This window comes from Trematomus bernacchii, unplaced genomic scaffold, assembly GCF_902827165.1.
Source record: "Trematomus bernacchii unplaced genomic scaffold, fTreBer1.1, whole genome shotgun sequence".
NCBI classification, from domain to species: domain Eukaryota; kingdom Metazoa; phylum Chordata; class Actinopteri; order Perciformes; family Nototheniidae; genus Trematomus; species Trematomus bernacchii.
This window is the reverse complement of record NW_022987681.1, coordinates 52,882-65,433: the sequence shown is the minus strand read 5'-3', so window position 1 is coordinate 65,433 and position 12,552 is coordinate 52,882. Positions and strand designations below refer to the sequence as shown.

The window sequence follows — 12,552 nt, the reverse complement described above, 5'->3', positions numbered from 1 at the left end:
GAGGAAATGCAGCCGGCTCTCGATTTTTAATCCTAATTTAATCATCATCTTCACCACGATCATTTATGTTTATGTTCGCCGAATTGACATGAAATCACTGACAAATATGAATATACTGTATTCAACTTCATTAAAATGTTATTAACGTGCCTAAACTCAGTAATTCACTAAAAATATTTATATTTTAATGGAGCCTTGTCAGGCAGATCAAGATCCCGACGCATGGCGGAGGAATCTTGATCCCTGGGTGTTATTTTTCCCCATAATGACCAAGTCGCTGCAAATTATCTGCTGCTTATTACATGGCCACATTCTCAACAAAGTAACGACATGACTCCAAATATTAATTGAAATGCTTTTATGGATTTAGAAAATGTTTTTATTGATTTAAAAAATAGTTGTATGTATTGATTTAAATTGACATGCATCCGCTAAGAAAAATAGTCCGTTGTTACCGTTTTTTAAACAGTCAGAAATAAAGTCCGCCAACTCGCGCGGAGTAAATTGCACAGACAGCAGTTAGTAAGATTGATTTCAGTAGTCACTTGAAATACCGAAGACTAGAAACGGTTTTGAAAACTTTTGTCACGTAGTGATCGTCTTCTCAATAAAACATCTTTGATAATGTCTTCTGGCCAATCAGAATCACAATAACGGCGTGGTGTTGTTGCAGGAAGTCCCGACGGAGAATACTTTTGCTGTAGTACATCTGGCTACATCGATACAACATTATGTGTTGATAGAAATCAACACGTAATGAAATAAGACCCCACGGTTTGATGTTTGATAGGTGTGTGGGCTGTCTTTCATTTTGACACACAGAACAATGGGGGCTATCCACCCTTATCCACAATGTAAAGTAATTCACACAGCCTCTTCCCTCTCTCTTGCGGCTTTCACACCAGCGCTTTTCCCTTTCTAGCTCCTAGCGAGAGCTTTTCTGGTTCAGCTCCGGTTTCCCTTTTCAGCTCCCGCTCTGTTCACATCGCCCAGAGCTGCCGCTGCTGCGTCATGACGTCACAGTTTACGTCGCTGATTTTCTCCCACAACAACAACGGGCCGGGGACTGCGTCGGGTCGATGATCGTGTTGCTTTTAATCATACAAAGCCAGATTAAATTAAATAACGACTTCTCCAACCTTAAACTTTTCTCCAGAGTGCCGTGGTTCATTGTTTATTAATGTGTTTCAGCGGCATTTACCGACCGTTGCAGTGCTGGCTGCTCTTCCACGGGAGTGTATTCTCCCGTTAGCTCCGGGTTAGCTCACACGGCTCTAAAGTATTCACTGTCTGACTGTCACACAAGCAGCTGATACATATCCCCAGTTCCCCTTAAGTGAATGTGTGTCAGTCTGAATTGACGCTGTTTGGCATCACAACGCTGTTATGAAAGTGTCTCTGGTATAACATGGGTGATGTTAGCATAGCAACCGAAGCTAAACTGACTACTTGCTAAGCCGTTTTCTACAGGCACATTTTACCGGCGTATTTTTCATTATGATTCTACTTGTGATAGTCGGACATGACAACCTGTGCAGCCCATGTATTGATTCCATCCGATAGCTGCTATAATAACAAACAAAACGTCTGCCTGCTCTCCACAATGATCAATAACAGCGAACGGATGGTCAAAGTAAGGTTTCCTGCACGCCTCGACGTAAGAGACGCCGCGTCATAGCTCCGAAGCTCTTGCCTCTGGACCGACAATTTTTTGGAGCTGGAAGTGAACCGCATTCCGGAGCTATGACGCGCCGCCGCTGCGGTGTGAACAGGAAAAACCGGCGCTTTTCCAGCTCCAGCGCCGGTGTGAAAGGGGCATCTGTGAGGAGCAGCAGGTTCAGCTTTCAGAACAAAGTCACACAAAACTAAAATGCCATTCATTTTTTTAAATGTGTAGTAATAGATTTATTTATTTTTCTTCTCAAGAGAGTACCAGAATGTGTATTTTATGTTAGTAATTTAAAAAATCTCCTGGGGTAGAATCCCCCCAGACCCCCCTGCAGGGGTTGGGTTTTCAGCATGTCAACTCTTTCACCTGTGGGGAAATTGCAGGATTGGCTCCAGGTCGCACTTTTTATTTACTACAAGACAAATATGCCTTTTTATAATTTCATACAGTTCAATTTGGATTGAGACAGGGAAATAATCTAAACCTCACGCGTGGCGTTTCACTGTCAAGGGGGGCGATATAGCGTGTATGTAATTACATTGCAAATACTGACTTGAGCCCCACCACTGTATGGGTTAGCCCTACCATAGATTACCCAACAAAAATACTCTGGAGCCGCCACTGACTGTAGGTTACTCTGAGTGACAAGCTTACAGTTAGTGAAGTAACACTTTTTTGTTGTGAGTCACGACCTGGCTGTTTCATTCTAATATAACGCTCTAAATATGACTGTTTCCACTCGGACTTCAATACAGCAACACCATTGTTTGGTTTCCATGGTAGCGTGTCTCTTTAGTAGCGTGCACTCCTTTCCTGTAAATTACAGGTCCAGCCAGGCAAAACAGTGCACTTCTCTTTCCCGCACTACTGTGACAGACCATGGGGCTGGGTCAGCCACTAACATATTCATATTTCTCTTCTCAAAAAGAGAAATATGAACGTTAGTTTTTAACTGAAATGATCAAATAAAGTCAAAATGTCACAGTGTTTACAAACATTGACCATACCGTTCACCAGCCCCCACCCCCCTATGTTGAGTCTACTCTTTGTTTAAAACTAATTGGCCATCGGAATGTGTGTGTCCCAACCCCCCCCTGTGATATCTCTTCTCCAGCAGTCTGTAGGTTTGTGTTCGCATATTTATGCTGTCGCAGTTCCTGTTGTTTCTATCGCGCATTGCCGGTATGAAAGGGTCTGTGCCGGAAATATCAAGATAACACGGCAGGGTCCGTTACAGTTTGTTTTCATCTGATTTCAAAAAACAAAGTCTTGGCTTTCAGAATATTAAACTTGTTTCGGCAAATTTAGATGATAAATACAACTATGAAGCTTGTAACGGCATAATTACTTAAGCGGAGAATGGAGTAATTTAACGTTACAGCAGGCATAACAACAGCCGGTGTTTATTTTATTATTATATATAGTCGTTATTCATTTGTTTTAAAGCTCAATAAGGAAGATTTAAACTTTCACACACGTTGACCGGCAAAAACTCTGCCCGGTTCCCTCGGCCCCCACCACGTTGAATAAACAGAAGGCTGCTTTTGTGGAGGAAGTTACAGCGCTACGTACAGGCTCGGCATATGCAGCTTTTTCCAGCGGTATCCATAAATCTCTTAATTTTGACCTCAAAGTGCACCAGATTGATGCATTTAACTTCAATATAAAGAAAAACATCTTCTGTTGTAACAACAATAACATTATAAATAGTAACATAGCTGAACATGGTATTGCACATTTAGCTTTCAGTGTTACTGACCTGAGATGTTTTTATTACATGAATTAAGGTGACTGAGGCTTTTTAACATAGACTTTTCCAATGTCTGAGTGTAATATCTGCATTTTCTATTTTGGTTTGATAAGGACACATCCTGGGGATTGTGTTTACAAACATTGACCATACCGTTCACCATCCCCCACCCCCCTACTGTATGTTGATTTTGTTTGCCTACATGTAAATGGGTGGCATTTAGTACCTACCCCCCTCTGAGTGAATACCTGTTGTACCTGTCCGGGGCTAAGCCCATAGGACGATGCTCTGATGTTAACCCCCCGCCCCGTTGACAATTCACGAGCGTCTAACTCTCTCCCCCCTCCGCCGTCGCACCTTCTAACAGAGCCCTCCCACATAACAAATCCCAATTTAACCCCTGGCCTCTGGAGCAGAAATGAAAGAGTTTTAAAAATGTTTACGTTTTGGTAAGTTTTTAGGGAAATGTTGTAATATTGCAACGTTGGCCTTAGGTGGGAGCAGAATTTCTGTATTTCTACTCACATTGTCTGAATAAATATATTGAACAACTTGATTGATTGCTTACTTAGCCCTATATCAGTATATAGCATGAATAATAATCACACATCACTCATATTTGTTATGAATAATCATTTATTAAATAGTAAGCTGCTTTGGATAAAAGCGTCAGCTAAATGCAATTTATGAAAGCCTCACTCAGGATTTTTTTACCAAGTGTTTTTATTGCTCTTGGGGCATTAAAAACAAGATTTTAACTTTAGTTTTTTATATAATATCTGCATTTTCTCTTGTGAAAAACTAAGTCTTAGTTTGGCCATAGTTATTTAATATATAAAGACTATATATTATTGAATTACAAGATTAGATATACTTCATTTGATCTAAAATATTGATGTGTTCAAATGCTCTTCTAAACAAAACTGAAAGTCCATGAAAAGTTGTCTTCCTGTTTTTGTGAAGGAAGCGCCATCTCCTGGTTAAATCCTGAAATTGAAAATCTGGCAACGCCCTCTTGGAAAATAGTGGGAGGGCTTAACATTCCCAGATACTGGTCTTTGGCAGGTCTTAGGCAGGTAACTGGCTGCTAGTAGGCAGGAAGCAGTAAGCTGGAGTCTGAAATAAGATGCTCCATCTGTATAGCAGCCAATAACAGTGAGAGGAGCATTTGCTATAGTTATTTGGACTGCTAGCAACTCAAATTGATTTGGAATTTAAATTGAGTGAAGGACAGAGCACTGTAGTTTCTCAGCAGTGTATATTGCAACACCACCAGCTCTGCCCTTATGATCCGCTCTGAATACATTATATCCATCAATGTGAATAACAGTGTCAGTGACAGACGGTTTTATCCAGGTTTCAGAAACTACAACAATATCAGGCAGATAGTTGGCAAGTAGGCAAATGCTGCAAGGAAGCAGAGAAACACTCAGGACCAGGGTTAATGTTAACGTTACCAGAGAGTAATAGCAGTAACAATATTAACAGCCTGGAAGATGATTTTTGATGGGCTCTGTCTCGATGCATCACTCCTCAGAGGGGCGGGGCTGCTCCGATCATTCGATATTAGCGAGTCCAGAGTCATAAGGGCATACGGGAGAACGCATTTCGTGCCATAAAACGTCAGCTTTTGGTAAACACTATCCGATGGAGTCAGCGCTCCAGAGGTTCCACCATCCGAATGTCCGAAGTGAACAGAGACATCGCTGAGAGGCAATCCGTCAGCTTTGCCGACATGCGGGCTGACAATTAATCCCAGAAGAAGAGCGAACACGAGGGTAGCTTTAGGCGACATTGTGCTGCAACACACCCAATTCAGGAACAGCAGCTCAGGTGGATCAGCCCCCGACAGCACGGCAGGACAGACAGCCATCCAGAGTCCGAAAGAGCCACAGCTCAGGCAGAGAGCAAACAATCCAGTCACAGCGAGGCACCGGCACAAAAACTTTTAAAAGTGCAGCAGACCAATTAAGAAAAACGGGTCTAAAAAGCTAAATAAAAATGATAAAATGTCAGTATGCACAAGAGGTAGTCAATGCCAAAAAACCGAGAATGAGACAAACACTAACAGAGACAGAGACAAATCAACGTGCTGCCATCTTGGAACACACGTACAGCTCTCCTGAAGGGGGGATCATCACTGGGAACCAGTCCTCAAACCTTCATCCTGCTCATCTACTTCTTCTTCTTCTTCATCACCTGTGGGATCAAAAACATGTGATTAAACCAGAGATCACAGTGAAAGATGTTTTAATACAATATGTTCATTTAGTGAAAGCTAAAGTCAAGTGTGTCTTTGTGACGGATACATGTGAAAACCCATAAAGTGTATATAGAAAATGAACACACCATATGTTATGGCAAAAGTAAAACCCAACCAGCCAGTGTAAGTCAACAAACCCTTATTCCACAAAATACAATTACTTTTATTGACCTTTTCAGACTTCCATGAAGGTTGTCATCATTTACAGACGCACGGAAAACTGAAAACGGGTACTGAAATGTTAATGATCATGAAGTGTTGCGTCATTGTCAGATCAATCAGATCCCTGATTAGAGATTTCAAACATAATCTATCTCTCGTAGTCGATAAGGAAAAAAAAAAATAACACTCAAACTAGGGACAGAAATCGAATCAAAAGTTTACGTCAGCATCTCCACTACGTGCTGCTCTTTGATTATCAGCAGAGTATAGCCGCTTTCACACCAAGTACTTTGCCGTACTTAGTGTCGGCACTCAGTGCCCTGGCACTTAGTACCCCAGGGCACTAAGTACCAATCGCGTTCACACCGGAATAAGTTCCTGAGGGAAGATTACGCAAATGAGCCGCTGACGTCACTTCGTCTTCTTCTGCTTTGGGTTTACTGGCAGGCCGCAAACCACTTCACGGTGTATACTGCCACCCGGAGTCCCCGGCCGGAAGTCCCCGGAGTTGGGGAAGGCTTCAGTAGAAGCTGCTGGGACTCCCAGCAGCTTCTACTGAAGCCTTCAGAGTAAATCACCAGAACGCCGACACCTCCTCATCTCCACCGCTCCCATGTTTTCTTTTGTGTTGCCATAAGTTAGTCTCTCTGCGTTGGTGCGCGGGGCTAATGCTAATGCTAATAATGCTAATGCCAGCAAATATAATGGCGGCTTCACAAAACTTTTCAGAGTTTTACGGGGTGTGGTTTGCAATCCGCCCAGCCAATAGAAATTGGTACTTTTTTGGTACCACCTCTCCAGCAGGCACTAAAAATGGGGGTAAAAGTTCCGGGCACTAAGTACTCTTTTTGGTGTGAACGCAACATAAGGGGTACTAACTAACTAAACGGGAAAAGTACGGGGAAAAGTACTCCGGTGTGAACGCGCCTAATGATTCTTTGTCATGCCTGCAGCCTCATGTGCAACCTGCACTCAATGTAAGCAGATTGCCCAGCCATGTGCGCTACACAAGCTACTACAAGAGGCCTGCTGGCAGGGGGAGATCAAGTGCAGAGAGAAAAACTCCACAGGATACTTCAAAAACATAATATGTGCCCTGTAGAACCCTGAATGGATTTGTCTGTGTGAGCGTTTACCTTGCGAGCACTAGCCAGTCCAGGAGACTTTGCAGACCTGCTGGTGGCTTTGGGTCCTTTGGGGGCTTTGGGTGCTTTAGTGGCTTTGGGTGCTTTGGGGGCTTTGGGGGCTTTGGGTGCTTGGTGGCTGTCGGTGCTTTGGGGGCTTTGGGTGCTTTGGGGGCTTTGGGTGCTTTGGGGGCTGTCGGTGCTTTTGGGAGCTGTCGGTGCTTTGGGGGCTGTCGGTGCTATGGGAGCTGTCGGTGCTTTGGGAGCTGTCGGTGCTTTTGGGGGCTGTCGGTGCTTTGGGGGCTGTCGGTGCTTTTGGGAGCTGTCGGTGCTTTGGGGGCTGTCGGTGCTATGGGAGCTGTCGGTGCTATGGGAGCTGTCGGTGCTTTGGGGGCTGTCGGTGCTTTGGGGGCTGTCGGTCCTATGGGAGCTGTCGGTGCTATGGGAGCTGTCGGTGCTTTGGGGGCTGTCGGTGCTTTGGGAGCTGTCGGTGCTTTGGGAGCTGTCGGTGCTTTGGGGGCTGTCGGTCCTATGGGAGCTGTCGGTGCTATGGGAGCTGTCGGTGCTTTGGGGGCTGTCGGTGCTTTGGGAGCTGTCGGTGCTTTGGGAGCTGTCGGTGCTTTGGGAGCTGTCGGTGCTATGGGAGCTGTCGGTGCTTTGGGGGCTGTCGGTGCTATGGGAGCTGTCGGTGCTTTGGGGGCTGTCGGTGCTATGGGAGCTGTCGGTGCTATGGGAGCTGTCGGTGCTTTGGGGGCTGTCGGTGCTTTGGGAGCTGTCGGTGCTTTGGGAGCTGTCGGTGCTATGGGAGCTGTCGGTGCTTTGGGGGCTGTCGGTGCTTTGGGAGCTGTCGGTGCTTTTGGGGGCTGTCGGTGCTTTGGGAGCTGTCGGTGCTTTTGGGGGCTGTCGGTGCTTTTGGGAGCTGTCGGTGCTATGGGAGCTGTCGGTGCTATGGGAGCTGTCGGTGCTATGGGAGCTGTCGGTGCTTTGGGGGCTGTCGGTGCTTTGGGGGCTGTCGGTGCTTTGGGGGCTGTCGGTGCTTTTGGGGGCTGTCGGTGCTTTTGGGGGCTGTCGGTGCTTTGGGGGCTGTCGGTGCTTTTGGGAGCTGTCGGTGCTTTGGGGGCTGTCGGTGCTATGGGAGCTGTCGGTGCTTTTGGGGGCTGTCGGTGCTTTGGGGGCTGTCGGTGCTTTTGGGAGCTGTCGGTGCTTTGGGGGCTGTCGGTGCTATGGGAGCTGTCGGTGCTTTGGGGGCTGTCGGTGCTATGGGAGCTGTCGGTGCTATGGGAGCTGTCGGTGCTTTGGGGGCTGTCGGTGCTTTTGGGAGCTGTCGGTGCTATGGGAGCTGTCGGTGCTTTTGGGGGCTGTCGGTGCTTTTGGGAGCTGTCGGTGCTATGGGAGCTGTCGGTGCTATGGGAGCTGTCGGTGCTATGGGAGCTGTCGGTGCTTTGGGGGCTGTCGGTGCTTTGGGGGCTGTCGGTGCTTTGGGGGCTGTCGGTGCTTTTGGGGGCTGTCGGTGCTTTTGGGGGCTGTCGGTGCTTTGGGGGCTGTCGGTGCTTTTGGGAGCTGTCGGTGCTTTGGGGGCTGTCGGGTGCTATGGGAGCTGTCGGTGCTTTTGGGGGGCTGTCGGTGCTTTGGGGGCTGTCGGTGCTTTTGGGAGCTGTCGGTGCTTTGGGGGCTGTCGGTGCTATGGGAGCTGTCGGTGCTTTGGGGGCTGTCGGTGCTATGGGAGCTGTCGGTGCTATGGGAGCTGTCGGTGCTATGGGAGCTGTCGGCGCTATGGGAGCTGTCGGTGCTATGGGAGCTGTCGGCGCTATGGGAGCTGTCGGCGCTATGGGAGCTGTCGGTTGCTATGGAGCTGTCGGTGCTATGGGAGCTGTCGGTGCTTTGGGAGCTGTCGGTGCTATGGGAGCTGTCGGTGCTTTGGGGGCTGTCGGTGCTATTGGAGCTGTCGGTGCTTTGGGGGCTGTCGGTGCTTTGGGAGCTGTCGGTGCTTTGGGGGCTGTCGGTGCTATGGGAGCTGTCGGTGCTTTGGGGGCTGTCGGTGCTATGGGAGCTGTCGGTGCTATGGGAGCTGTCGGTGCTATGGGAGCTGTCGGCGCTATGGGAGCTGTCGGTGCTATGGGAGCTGTCGGCGCTATGGGAGCTGTCGGCGCTATGGGAGCTGTCGGTGCTATGGGAGCTGTCGGTGCTATGGGAGCTGTCGGTGCTTTGGGAGCTGTCGGTGCTATGGGAGCTGTCGGTGCTTTGGGGGCTGTCGGTGCTATTGGAGCTGTCGGTGCTTTGGGAGCTGTCGGTGCTATGGGAGCTGTCGGTGCTATGGGAGCTGTCGGTGCTTTGGGGGCTGTCGGTGCTTTGGGGGCTGTCGGGCTGCTCGGCTGGGAAAATACAAATAAATACAAAATGAACACTCTAAGCATCTTTTATCCAAAACTGTAGTAATAACATTTCAGAATTGGGCAATATTTTCGAAAGACACCCCCCCAAGGATTAGATCAGCACCTTGTTTGGTACCTGAGGGCAGGGAGGTTAACTAGTTTGAATCTAACCCTAACAGTATTACAATGCTACTATTCTAGATGTTAATACAGGATAATAATTACAAAGGCTAACTAAAAACCCTGACGCATGCATTTTAACATTAATTGTGCTTTTTCAATATTAGCTTATCTCACCTCCTCTCCGCTTTCTGGCTGATTATCTGCGGGAATAAGAGGGAAACAGAAGGACACTTTACAAACGTAACATTTGTCAACCTCACAGTAACACACATTTGGCATGCGTATTAGTCATTTGTATGCATGTTAACGTACCGATGTTTTCAACTGAAGAAGCCTGAACCGGGTGTGGCAAGAGGCAGTTTCCCTTCTCCAGTATGTTCTTCAGCTCAGGGTAAGTCTCCTGGATAGCCTCATCAGTTTTCAGGAGGTTCAGGAAGAGTTGGCATCTGTCCTCTCCTTTGTCCATGATCGTATCCACCAACGCCACAACGCGGTCCTCTACATCTAGTTTGTCGATGCTTCTTAGTTTTTTGTACTCGCGTGCAGTTATCAACTTGTTCTCATCAACTTTGTTGAGGATTAGCGTGTAGTCTGCACACAAAGTGGCCACAATGGATATCTTATTACTTCTCAAAATGTCGTAGGCTGTCATGCTGAATCTGACAGGGAGAAAAACAACACGCATAGTAAATATATTGGTCTATTTTTTTTCATCATAATCTGGCACCAAAAATAAAAAATCATTTTTTAATTTACTCACGAGTTAAAAGCAACAATAAAAGCAGCAACACCCTTCAGAATGAATCCATATCGCTTTAAAATGTAGTTTAACTCTCTAGATTGAATCCATGCTAACCTGCTATCAGCTAACTTTCAGAACTACTTCCTACAATAATGGCATTAAGTGACGTTGCTAAAGTTAGCCACTTTATCAAAGTCGACCACGTGTTTCAGTGCACTGCTATCTCTGTCCTGCCAAGCCACCGGGCTCCATTCAGGCCAGACCGAACCAAACCACACAATGTACCAAACTCCACCCAAATATCTGAGTATTTAAGGAAAACATGGGTATAATGACAAATAAACTTTGATTTAAAACAATAATAATTCATAATAAGCTGTTGTGTTTAATGCTGGTGAGTTCGGCATATATTCCATCCACTATTAAGCCCTGTATTTAGCATACATCGCCTCATAAACTAACAGACAACCTGTGCGGTGCGCTCAACCTCCATGTGTCTCACAAGCATACAGGTACCAAACTCCACTCAACTTACTGTATATTTAACAAAAACGTGGGTATTTATCAAGATATGTGTTGATTTCAGACAGGATAGTTCATAATAAGCTGCTTGGGTTACTTCTGATGAATTCGGCATATCATTTATCCACGATTAAACATGTATTTTGAATAAATTGCTAAATAAACGTCCCTCTAAAGAGGCGGGAAAACAGCAGTAGTGGGAATACAAGTTGTATAAATATGAATATACTAACAGGTATGTGTGATGTGTGTACACCGAGTAAAAGGTGTGATCCCGTAGGTTCCTGTACTCATGCTATTGAGTGTGTGTTTTCATGTAAACATCTACAGGATCATATAATGCATGTTTTTCCAATCAGGTCTGGTTTAAAGCACCGTTAACCCTCCTGTTGTGTTCGGGTCTGACCGATTTACTACTTTCATCAATACTCACTTTTTAGTTTTACATTAGACTGCATTAAGGCTTCATGATATCCTTCACAGAGACATTTGAACATAGAAATAGCTGATCACCACTTTCATTGCATTTTGGATGATTTTTGGACTTTGTAACCGCCATAAAGAAAAGTAATTAGTAACCATCCGAATCAGATAACACACACACACTTCCTGCTCTTATGTGCCCATCCCCCCCATGGATCACACACAAACATACAAACACACACAAGCACACACACAGTGGCGATTCTAGAGTCTGTGGGGGCCCTCGAACCAGCTTTTCATCACCATGCACTGCCGACAGTACCCCCCCTCCCCCGGAGCTGAGCAAGGGAACGAAACTAAAGATAAGAAGCAGCATTTTACGGCGCGCTATGCACGGGGCCGCCTTGAGGGGGTTTCATGTTGTCGTTGCTCTGGACCTTCTTAATCTACCTTCTTTGGGGCCCCCTTCTGGTCCGGGGCCCCAAGCAGTTGCCTGCCTTTCTGTTCGCAAGGTGCGCCCACGCACTCACATACACACACACACACACACACACACACACACACACACACACACACACACACACACACACACACACACACACACACACACACACACACACACACACACACACACACACACACACACACGCCCACAAACACATGCACGCCCACACACACGCACGCCCACACGCACGCCCACACACACACACACACAGAAAACTATTTGATACATTTCCTGCTCTTATGTGCCCATCCCCCCACATGGATCACACCTGGCACACACAATACATGTTCAGTGTCTGTTCTTTGTATATTTACTGCAGTTTTTCATGTATACCAGTAGTCTGATACAATAGTTACAGTTTGAAAGGGTGTTAAATGAAATGTGGTGATGATTAATGGTTTTTGTGTTAATGTAATAGCAGTTAAAACAGGATCGGTCAAATTTGACCGCGAACACCAAAGTAAGGGGAAAACGAAGACAACAGGACCATTAAAGAGCAAGCTTACCTGCAAGTCAAACCTGGACCGGGCTCCTCTGGGGGGTTTGTATCCGAGAATAGGAGCTGTTTTTCGGCTGCAAGAGTGTGTGTCTTCCGCTCCTCTGTTCGGAGATGTGACTCCTTTAAAACTTGACTTTGAATTAAAAGCAGATTCAACCTGCAGAAAGGGGCGGGGCTAGCCCTGAGCTGTGACTGACAGGAGGGGGCGGGGCCTGAGCTGTGACTGACAGGAGGGGGCGGGGACTGCCCTCAGCGCTGACTGACAGGCAGGACTCAGTACTACACTACACATGTGTAAATAATTGATTAATTATTCCAGGTGATGTGTTCGATGTCTTAAAGGGCCCATGTCATGGCCATTTCCACTGATCATAATTACATTGTTGAGGTATACTAAA

At 46.4% G+C, this 12,552-nt stretch overlaps 1 protein-coding gene across 1 annotated transcript in view; it reads right to left on the bottom strand.

Moving 5' to 3' along the window:
- The window catches only part of LOC117487659 (caspase-7-like), an 80,006-nt gene extending 67,707 nt beyond the window's left edge, over positions 1 to 12,299 (bottom strand). The window contains exon 1 of the mRNA XM_034136296.1: positions 12,162 to 12,299. The gene's annotated coding sequence lies outside the window, so the exon portion shown is untranslated. The remainder of the gene's footprint in view (positions 1 to 12,161) is intronic.
- Between the last annotated feature and the right edge of the window lie 253 nt (positions 12,300 to 12,552).